The sequence below is a fragment of the Neoarius graeffei genome, chromosome 28 (assembly GCF_027579695.1).
Source record: "Neoarius graeffei isolate fNeoGra1 chromosome 28, fNeoGra1.pri, whole genome shotgun sequence".
Taxonomy (NCBI): domain Eukaryota; kingdom Metazoa; phylum Chordata; class Actinopteri; order Siluriformes; family Ariidae; genus Neoarius; species Neoarius graeffei.
Window position 1 is genome coordinate 49,843,574 of NC_083596.1, and position 11,952 is coordinate 49,855,525.

The following is an 11,952-nucleotide window of genomic DNA, read 5'->3' on the forward strand; positions in this document are numbered from 1 at the left end:
TAATTTGTTCTGCTGAAGTTTTACTGAGGAGCACTGATGTGGAAATTTTCCACAAGAGGTTGTCAGAGTCCTAATCAGTGTGTGGACGTCGTCTCTCGCTCAGGATACACCTGCTGGCCTCGAATCACTAATTTCAGCTCCATGGAAATGATGTGGTTTCTTTCTTTCACTTCTCTCTGAGTGGAAAAACGACAAACTCTGTATGTTAATGCTTCAATAAAACTATTCATTTCAATGCATCAATAATTCTAATGGAAATCAGGTTCAATCAAACTCAACTGTGATCCTGATCATGTTATTGTGATGTGTTCTGATTCATGTTGTGGGTTCTTGCTGTATTTACAGACTGATATCTGAAAGTGCGTCTCATTAATCTAAAGCACTGACATGAGAGTGACATCTGCTGTTCTTTCCACTGGTCTGATTGGCTGATAGCAGATCCAGGTCCCGCCTCTGACTCTTTATGAAAGCTGGCTCGACTCTGTTCATCACTCTGCTGATCTCACTGACATCATGCTGCTCACCGTCTGCGCTCTGCTCCCTGCTCTGGCATGTAAGATTCCTGCTCCTGCTTTTCCTCTTCACACTGATGCCTTTTCCTTCATTATAAAGCTCTGTTCAGTGATAATGACACTCTGACACTCGGTGTTGCTTTCTGTTGCAGTGGTCAGTTCACAGAAAGTTGTGACGCAAAAGCCTTCGGTTATAACAGAAGATAAGGGAAAAACTGTCACTCTGGACTGTAACATCGCGAAGGATGAAGGCAACTATGTCTCCTGGTATAAACAGATTCCACAAGAAGCTCCACAGTTTGTGTTGAGATTTTATCAGTCTCACACCTCTCCTAATAAATATGGAGACAATTTTTCTTCCACGCGCTTCACATCTAAAGCCTCTTCAAAAATCGACTATCAGTTAATAATCAGTAATGTAGAGGTGGGAGACTCGGCAGTGTATTACTGTGCGACATGGGACGACTCTGCTAACGAGGGGGTATCACAGTGTTATACACCATGACAAAAACCTCCTCACTGCTCACACTCACTTCTGCTTTCACACAACATGAGAAACAACAAAAACCTCAACTTCAAATCACTGGAACTGAAGTGGAAACTCACTTGATGTTCACTGAAGACACTTTGAATTCTTCACAGTCGCAGATCACAGATACGGTACGACCTTTTATTCCACATTTATGAAACTCTCACTTCAGTTCTTTGGCTTTCATGAGCTCAGTATGATCAGGTGATCTACAGCTGAGAGCTTTTCCCCAGATTTCCTCTGATTTTTGTGATTAGTGACACTGGACCTCCACTCTGACAACCTGAAAAGGCTGTTCCAAAGGACAGGAGGACAGCTCTCCTTTGGAGCAGCCAAAGCTCCATAAGGTTGAAAAAAAAATCACTGCACAAATGGCTAATGTAAGTGATGCCGGGGTCCCACAGTCCTAGAAATGTTAAATTTACTGCTTTTTTTTTTGCACATTTACTTTTCATCTTTTGTCCTTCCACTATTGCATCTTTTTGTATCAACTTTATCTGGTCCTCTATTTCCTTATTTATCTTCATATATTTCTCTACCTTCTCTTTCTTTCTGTCTCTTTCCCTTCAATTTTCCTCCCATGTGATTTGGGGTACATGGCAAGGCTCACACAATCGTAGGAAACCTGAGAAAAGAAATGTGCACCCATATGACAGTTTATACCAGCAGATGTGGTTAAATTAAGGCACATGGACTGAATTAAGATGCTAATCTAGAAAAATGTCTTTTCAGTGTGATGTAGATGCTGGACGAGAGTGCATCATTAAGGGAGTCTGTGTCTTCATAGGTGAAGGTCCAGATAACCTTCTACAGGAATATGTGGCATGTATAGAGAACGTGTACATGACGTCACGAGGTCTCGTGATATTTGTTTATCTGCCATTTTGGACGGCATGGCCGCGCATAGAACTTAGACGAACCCGTTCTAATTATCAAGTGTGTGGGAGTAGATCTTTCGAGAATGGTTATATCTTGTTCAGCATTTGGTTGTACCAATAGAGAGGGACAAAAGGAGGGCCTGTCATTTTATAGATTGCAGACGAGGAGAGACGCGCAAAATGGGTGTCCGCTGTGCGAAGAGAAAACTGGTACCCCAGTTCTACCAGCCGAATTTGTAGTGAACACTTCATATCGGGTAGGTGTAATCTTCTAATTCAATACCCCTAGTACATCTGTTAAGTTGATTTTCGGATTGAATGATAACTGCATACTTAGAAACTAGACAGAACAGTGTTTGTGGCCGTCAGTCCGCTTGATCTCTAACGTTTAAAATGGCTATGCCTAGCCCTACTACCCTGGCCTAGTCTATGACAATGTTTTATCTTTTTGGCTCATATGTGCTTTTGAAAGGCCAATCCATAGTATTTCACAAGTTCATACAAGGGTCCCCCTTGGAGAGAGTGATCCAGACCTATTTGGCTCACAGCCTGACACACACTGACACAGGGGTGTCAGAAAATATTTTTTTAATTTGTTTGAATATAGAAGCTGGACATATCTGTGACCCCTACACATTTATATCTGATATTGAATAATAATTCTGCACAGATAAATATAGCGGTGATTTGTGATTTTTTTTTTTTCAGACAAAAACATACCGGTACATATTTACAACCCTGTCATTATCTGGAACTGAGTTTAGATTTCGAACATTCTTATGATAAAACGTCCTGCATAGTCTCTTTATGATAAATGTCTTAATGCCACTTACCCGTGAGGTTATCAAGTAGACATTCTTCATCGGGACCTTCCAGAGGTATAGTTGGGATACCCATCCCGCTACAAAATATTTATAAGCTTCCAGGCTCTTGTAAGCTTTGAGGGCTTTGCCAGTGTAACATGATTCACGATTAACAAGAAAATTGTAAATGTCATGGTAGGCCAGATCGGGCAAATCGCCGACACCGCAGCTCGGAATTTCCCTGAACAAGGATTGCGGCAAGTTGTACGGATCTGTAATCCCCAACCTGGAACACTTTTCCATGTAATGCTGCCTCACGTCACCTTCAAGATGCTGAACAAACTTAGACAAGTTATCGCGCGACGTAGATCGTGTATTTTCCGAATTTTCTTGGGGATTACTGCCTGCATCCATTACGGTCGCGCAAGGCAAACAATCCTGAAGCCGTCCAATATGGCGGAGTAAACACGGACGGGTCACATGACTGCACATCCTCTATATGAATCGGTGCTTACACTTATCTTCCCCTCTTCTCTTGTTCTCATTCTTGATCACTTGTGCTGAAATTATTCATCGATTAAAAGAATGTATTATCACTTTTATAATCTATTTTTTCTGTTTCATAACATAATCAATCATGTTGCTGGTTAAATGATCTTAAACGTAGAACAAATGGTTCTCAAGAACAACTGTGCAATACACTTTTTGTCAAATTCAGTAAATATCTCCTCGTGGTCCGCCAGCTGTCTGATCTGTGTGTGCGCTGAAAAAGAATCCAGTGTTCATACACAACCATGGTTCCATTGATTTGTCAGTGGGCAACAAAGTGGCTCGGACCGAGCCTCATAACATTATTTCAGCCAGTCAGCAGGTGCATTCAAAGTGTTTTCTCATGGAACAGATAATGCTTCCATTTTATTAAATGTTTATATAATGTCCTGCTGTAGTTACTTGTTCTTGTCTCTAAATTTACCTTCCTTCTAATTTTCACCTGACCTTGATCTATCGTGTCACTATGTTATGTTTTTCCTTTTCTCGATAGGGCTTGGTGAAAAGGTTTGATTTACCTAACGTTGGTTTACCTACCTTTTGTCTGTTTTGTACAGAGCATGGATCAAAACACCATCAACGAGGCCATTGAAGACACCACTGTTGGGATCTATGTTCCTAAAGAACATGCCTCAAGTGATGAAGCAGAGGACATTGCACTGCAAAAAACTGATACCTGAATTTGAGGAGAAAATACTTCATATGAGTGAAATTATCTTGCGGCATGGACAGATATTTTTACTTGATAAGACATCCTAGAATAAGTGGGTTGCAATCCAGAACTAGGTTAATAATCTCAGAATTGGGGTCTCCTATTCTCCTAATAGGAAATGCTTGATCGTTTCAACCATTTTCAAGATATTTTCACTTGCTAAGATATTTTCTGCAGTGTGGCATTGTTCTTGAAGGCATCAAGGTGTTACAAGATCTTGATAATGTAGCATTAGCTGTTGCTATGATATATGCACTGAACCTCAGCTACCCTGCTGACCTCCACTACACTTTTGAGGTAATCCAAAAGATTTGGATGGCACTGGATGGAGGTAAACTTTTCAACAAAGCACCTGCTCTGAAAAACTGGCTCTCTCAGTCAACGGGTCAGATTGATTTCTGTTGTGTATCTGCTTTTTAAAAAATTATTTGTGTTTATTTCTCAGTGACGAGTTTATGCAGGGTTGATTTACTTTTTGTTTGTAAATCCACTTTGATCTGTCAAAGTTGTCAGCTATGTAAAATGGTGTTCACAGGGTTAACCCTCATGGTAAAGTTTTTTTTAATGAAGCACTAGATCTCATCTCGTCTCATCATCTCTAGCCGCTTTATCCTTCTACAGGGTCGCAGGCAAGCTGGAGCCCATCCCAGCTGACTACGGGCGAAAGGCGGGGTTCACCCTGGACAAGTCGCCAGGTCATCACAGGGCTGACACATAGACACAGACAACCATTCACACTCACATTCACACCTACGGTCAATTTAGAGTCACCAGTTAACCTAACCTGCATGTCTTTGGACTGTGGGGGAAACCGGAGCACCCGGAGGAAACCCACGCGGACACGGGGAGAACATGCAAACTCCACACAGAAAGGCCCTCGCCGGCCATGGGGCTCGAACCCAGGACCTTCTTGTTGTGAGGCGACAGCGCTAACCACTACACCACCGTGCCGCCCCGCACTAGATCTTATTTGCCTTATTCAGTTTGTGGCAAGTTTGGTTTCCTTCAGTAAAATGCTGTTCTTGTTATTTTGTATTCACTCTTGAGGATGCACTGTTGCGCTGTACGAACAGTTCGCAATATTTTTTTGAATATACTGTGATAAGTTTATACTGTTATTCTGCTGTGACTGAAGTTTGTATGTGCTTCCATTGATACACTGAAAGCAGTGCAAAGTTAGATTCTATGTATCATGAATCCATTGCGCTTTATGCAGAATTTATTTTTAATTGATTTACAACCCCGATTCCAAAAAAGTTGGGACAAAGTACAAATTGTAAATAAAAACGGAATGCAATAATTTACAAATCTCAAAAACTGATATTGTATTCACAATAGAACATAGACAACATATGAAATGTCGAAAGTCAGACATTTTGAAATTTCATGCCAAATATTGGCTCATTTGAAATTTCATGACAGCAACACATCTCAAAAAAGTTTGGACGGGGCAATAAGAGGCTGGAAAAGTTAAAGGTACAAAAAAAGGAACAGCTGGACGACCAACTTGCAACTCATTAGGTCAATTGGCAATAGGTCATTAACATGACTGGGTATAAAAAGAGCATCTTGGAGTGGCAGCGGCTCTCAGAAGTAAAGATGGGAAGAGGATCACCAATCCCCCTAATTCTGTGCCGACAAATAGTGGAGCAATATCAGAAAGGAGTTCGACAGTGTAAAATTGCAAAGAGTTTGAACATATCATCATCTACAGTGCATAAAATCATCAAAAGAGTCAGAGAATTTGGAAGAATCTCTGTGCATAAGGGTCAAGGCCGGAAAACCATACCAGTGCCTGTGATCTTCAGGCCCTTAGACGGCACTGCATCACATACAGGCATGCTTCTGTATTGGAAATCACAAAATGGGCTCAGGAATATTTCCAGAGAACATTATCTGTGAACACAATTCACCGTGCCATCCGCCGTTGCCAGCTAAAACTCTATAGTTCAAAGAAGAAGCCATATCTAAACACGATCCAGAAGCGCAGACATCTTCTCTGGGCCAAGGCTCATTTAAAATGGACTGTGGCAAAGTGGAAAACTGTTCTGTGGTCAGACGAATCAAAATTTGACGTTCTTTACGGAAATCAGGGACGCCGTGTCATTCGGACTAAAGAGGAGAAGGACGACCCAAGTAGTTATCAGCGCTCAGTTCAGAAGCCTGCATCTCTGATGGTATGGGGTTGCATTAGTTCGTGTGGCATGGGCAGCTTAAACATCTGGAAAGACACCATCAATGCTGAAAGGTATATCCAGGTTCTAGAGCAACAAATGCTCCCATCCAGACGACGTCTCTTTCAGGGAAGACCTTGCATTTTCCAACATGACAATGCCAAACCACATACTGCATCAATTACAGCATCATGGCTGCGTAGAAGAAGGGTCCGGGTACTGAACTGGCCAGCCTGCAGTCCAGATCTTTCACCCATAGAAAACATTTGGCGCATCATAAAACAGAAGATACGACAAAAAAGACCTAAGACAGTTGAGCAACTAGAATCCTACATTAGACAAGAATGGGTTAACATTCCTATCCCTAAACTTGAGCAACTTGTCTCCTCAGTCCCCAGACGTTTACAGACTGTTGTAAAGAGAAAAGGGGATGTCTCACAGTGGGAAACATGGCCTTGTCCCAACTTTTTGGAGATGTGTTGTCATGAAATTTAAAATCACCTAATTTTTCTCTTTAAATGATGCATTTTCTCAGTTTAAACATTTGATATGTCATCTATGTTCTATTCTGAATAAAATATGGAATTTTGAAACTTCCACATCATTGTATTCCATTTTTATTTACAATTTGTACTTTGTCCCAACTTTTTTGGAATCAGGGTTGTATTTTTGCGGTCAATTTACTGTGAAAACAGTTTTTGTGGTTTGTATTTTCATTATTTGTGTTTTGAATCTCCTGCTGGTAATGTAGTGGTTATCGTGTCCAGTTTTTATGTTTTGATGCTGAATTTACTGTATGGCAACTGCACTGAGTCCTTCTGTTCAGGTAAAGTGTGTGATCTGCAAAGTTTTAAGGATCAATACAGTCAAAGTTTAATACAGAACTCTGAATCTTTGGTTTTTGTCAGTGCAGTCAGTTTTTTTTTTTTAATATTTGATTTTTGTATTTGCACACACTCAGATACAAAACTGGTGTCTCCAATGCATTTGGCTGGCTTTAATAAATCAAGTTAAAGTTACATTTAAAAATCAGGTATCCTGAACATGATGAAATCACTTTAACATTACTCAGTTAATTGGTTTTGCAATCGCTTTAAAAAATATGTTAAATCAACGTGATTCTTTTAAATACTCGAACATGATTGAAATATTTTGGTTTAACAAGTAATAATTAATTGAGAGAAGGAAATTGTCAGTAATTCACATTCTGATCATGTGGGACCGATGTACACATTAAAATCAAGTAAATCCAAAGGATTTTTTTTCAGTGTAGTGTGTAAGGATCGAATCCCATTGAGTGGTTTCTATATCCACTTCTTTTGAGTGTACTTCTTGGTTTGAATAACTTGCTTGTTTGCTGAACACAAACATGGCAATAAGTTCTTGTGTTAATGGACCAGACTCCACTTTTGGATCATTAATCCCTTTTGACTGTGAATGTCCTCCATGCAGGGTTTTATGTTGGCTTCTGGCACATCCATACAGTTTTAAATACAAAACCTACAATTTACAACTTTGGTTTTATTGCATTTATTTAATTCTTGGACTCCCATCTGTAACAGGGAGTGATGTTGCATCCCATGAATACACTTTACACGAGATTATTACATTCTACTAAAATAGATGAGCCAAAATAATTGGAGATCTTTTTTAACAGCCCTGACTCGTGACAAGTATGAATAGGAGGGCCTTAAGGTAGATCAGGTTCAGCATAGACATATAAACATAGACGCCGCATTGAGCTGGTGGCCCCGTTGCTGGGATACGTCAGAGTGTCCGCCATATTTGATGTGGCAAATCTTCCCCGTAAACCAATGCAAGTAAATGGACTGAACTTAATAAAGCCCCTTTCTACAATAATATTTAACTCGATGCCTTTTATTCACCCATTAAGACACACACGTATATATTTGGGAAACAAACAGGCATCAAAACAACACATATAACTTTTAACGTGATGGTTGTAAATAGTGTGCGAAATACCCTGTACACTGCAAACTAGCGACAGATATGCGATAGATAGCTCAGGTAAGCTAATCAGTCAGCATACCGTAGCAAGCTACCAAAACCTGAGGCCAAAATAACCAACCTACAAGACTGAATATGATAAATGATAGAAATAGTGGAAAAACTGGAAATAGTGAATGAAAATAAAAATTTACTCTTTTATTTATTGAGTCACCACACAGACCTACTCTCGTTGAATAAAGTGAGCTGAATGACCGCCAAACTGAGTTCGGCCAGGTTCTAACGTCATACCAAAACAATATACATCACTGATTCCTTCACATTCAGAAAGGTTAAAAACATTCATCATACGTTCAAAAACGTTCATCATAGTGTGGCACTGTATTCTCTAATTCTCGCTGCTTATAACCACACACCTACCCGGTGGAGATGAGCTGGGAAACTGAAGACTGAAGGAACAGTATTGAAAAGTATTTTTCCAGTCTCACCTGTGAAAGGTAATCCCCTGTGATCTCGTTTGGACGGTAAACCTGTTGGTACAGTTAAACGCAGCGCATGAATGAGGCATCTTTATTCTCGGCTACTGTCTAGACGCTATACCAGAGACGGTTGAAGAATCTCCACATTGCCACATCCAATATGGCGGCGAGGATGACGTATGATTCTACGCAGAATGTGGCATTTATGTTTATATGTCTATGAGGTTCAGAACCCCTGACATAAAGGATCCAGCTCTGAATGAAGTTTGGTCTGAGTCGAGGAAATTCAGAACACGAGGGTCTGTGGAAACTTTATCAAGCAGAGATTTCAATGTTCATTTCTTTAAAAAACTGAGCAACAATGTCCTTAAAAGGTGCACTGAGAAATAATTGTGTTTTCCGCAAGAGACGACTCCGAGTCCTGATCAGTGTGTGGACATTGTCTCTCGCTCAGGATACACCTGCTGGACCCCTGATCTCTAATTTCAGCTCTATGGAAATTATGTAGTTTCACTCTTTCTGAGTGGAAAAGAGACAAACTCTGAATGTCAACATGTTAAAAAATGTATTTGAGTTAAACTCAGTTCAGCAGTCGGGTTCCACAGATGATATAAATGCTGAAATAGATACAACATGATAACTCTGATTCTAAAGAACTCAGTGTAAAGATGTGGACTTGAGAGCACATGGCTCCTCCCTCTGCCCCGCCTCCTGTCTCTCTTATAGCACGCCCCTGCAGTCTCTCCTTTATCTGCTCCTCACGCTGCTCATCTCTTCACTCATCACGAGAGTCCCATCACACACGGACACGATGCTGCCAGCGCTCTGCTCTCTCCTCACTGCTCTCTCATGTAAGATGTCACAACTCTGGAGCTCATCAGCATTTGGACTCCGTCTAATGTGAGCATGAAGCCATGTAACGTGTGCTGTTTTTATTCCAGGTGTCAGTGGTGTGACTGTGGTGACACAGAAGCCTCCTGTTCTCACACTGACTCAAGGGCAGACGGCCACCATGGACTGTAACCTGGGGACTGTTGTTGATAGCACTGCACGCTGGTACAAACAGGTTCCTGGAGGAGTTCCTCAGCATGTATTAACAAATTATCATGGCTGGAGCTCTCCTTCATATGGGTCCGGTTTCTCGTCTCCTAAATTCACATCTACACACTCCTCTAAATCAGATTATAACCTGATTATCAGTAATGTAGAGGTGGGAGACTCGGCAGTGTATTACTGTAAAACATGGGACAACTCAGCTAAAGATTACGTATCACAGTGATGTACACCATGACAAAAACCTCCTCACTGCTCACACTCACTTCTGCTTTCACACAACACGAGAAACAACAAAAACCTCAACTTCAAATCACTGGAACTGAAGTGGAAACTCATTCAATGTTCATTGAAGACACTTTGAATTCTTCACAGTCGCAGATCACAGATACGGTACGACCTTTTATTCCACATTTATGAAACTCTCACTTCAGTTCTTTTGCTTTCATGAGCTCAGTATGATCAGGTGATCTACAGCTGAGAGCTTTTCCCCAGATTTCCTATGATTTTTGTGATTAGTGACACTGACAGTGTAAGATACTAACTGCTCCCTGGTCCACACCAGATCCACAAGGAGCTCCTCAGTGTGTGTGAGAGGATGATAAGAGCTGAAGGTTTCCGGGTCACACTTGGTTTTATTTCTCTTGTTGACGTTTCTTGATTCTCCAAGAAAGATTTGATGACGTGCACTGATTCTCTTCAGCAGGACGTGTGAACAGAACAGTGTAGAACAGAGACGTGTGATTCACTGACACTGGAATGGGATCTTAAAGGAGTGTGTGCTGATCGTAGACAGTAGAAGAGAGAGCTGGAGTCTGGAGGACGTTTCACTTCCTCTGCTGTCACTTCTGTATCTGAGGAGGTTTCTGTACGGGTGAGGACACTGAATGAATCGCTGTGGTATTCGGCCAAGGAACAAAGCTGATCGTCAGCGGTAAGTAAAACTTCTCACCTCTGTTTTCGTACACTAGACTTCTACACCGCTTCACATTCACACTGCATGTTCTCGCATCGACTTTTATTTCTTTTTCCAGTTTGAGAAAGTGAGTTTGACATTTCAGATGTGTCTTTTAGTTTGTGTCTCGGTCAGTTTTTAATAAATTGTACATTTAACATCAGACTCGGAGAATTGTTTAGTTAGTTTCTTGATTTGTAATTTCCTTGAGATGTATCTAAATGTTAATTTAGACATTTTTAATCCTTAATTTGTTTTGTTTTCTGATATTTTGCCATACAGACAGATTTATTGCTTTGTTCTTCATGGAAATTTTCTAACATTGATTTAAAAGTGTATGACATTCCTCTCTGCACATTAGATGTGTGTTATTTTGGTTAATGAATATCTCCTGCTGTGTGTGGAATCAGACGCTGCTCTCCCGGCTCCTGTTCTGACCGTTCTCCCTCCGTCCAGTGAAGAGCTGAAGTCTAACAAAGGCACTCTAGTGTGTTTGGCCAGCGACGTGGCCGGCGGTTTTGCTGATGTGCGTTGGTTCGTGAACGGGAACTCGGTCACCAGTGGAGTCATCAGCGGCTCTGCGCAGCAGCAAGCCAATAAGAAATTCACACTGAGCAGCTATTTGACCATCGACAGCTCCGAGTGGGAAAACAACAAAGTCATAACATGTGAAGTGTCTGCTGGAGGAAAAGCCGCATCGGTGAAGATTAACAAGTCTGAATGCAGTGAATGAACCTGATCCCAGCTTTTACATGTTTACTGTTGAGTTGCAAATCTTTCTTAGACCTGCAGTTTAAACTGTAGAAAATAATTCCTTCTTACTGAGACTATAATGTCCTGATGATGCAATCGTTTTGTTTTTGTGTTTGAGAAATAAGTTGAAGTTCAATAAAGTGCATTACAGAAAAAGAACTGTTTGTCTATAATTCTCTAAACTAGCTGATAATCTCACAGACATCAAATCAAAAGGACAAAAAACAGAGAATCATAGCAGGAAGGGATCAAATTCAGGGTTCATGCTGCTGAATAAAATTCTACTGGATGGATTGTGATTTTTTTTTCTCCTTCTGATGTCCAACGTTCGTGTTTAATCCAGAGCAGAAAAGCCCACACTGATCACTGTCCAGTTTAATGTGATAAACAGAGAGAATTCCAAAGACCTTTAGGCAGAAAAGAACAAATCCTCAGAGTCTGAAGTTCAGATCACACACGTGTGGAACCTGCTGAAGTTTTGGTGACTTCACAGACATTTCAATTCACATCTGACTTGTACAAATGTAGAAACGTTTAAAAGAAAGTATTTCAATGAAAACCTGCACACAGCAGCAATCTAGAAGGAA

General features: G+C 40.7%; 1 pseudogene; it reads left to right on the top strand.

Moving 5' to 3' along the window:
• Positions 1-443: 443 nt before the first annotated feature.
• LOC132875883 (immunoglobulin lambda-1 light chain-like) lies at positions 444-11,524 on the top strand (annotated as a pseudogene).
• Positions 11,525-11,952: the final 428 nt, after the last annotated feature.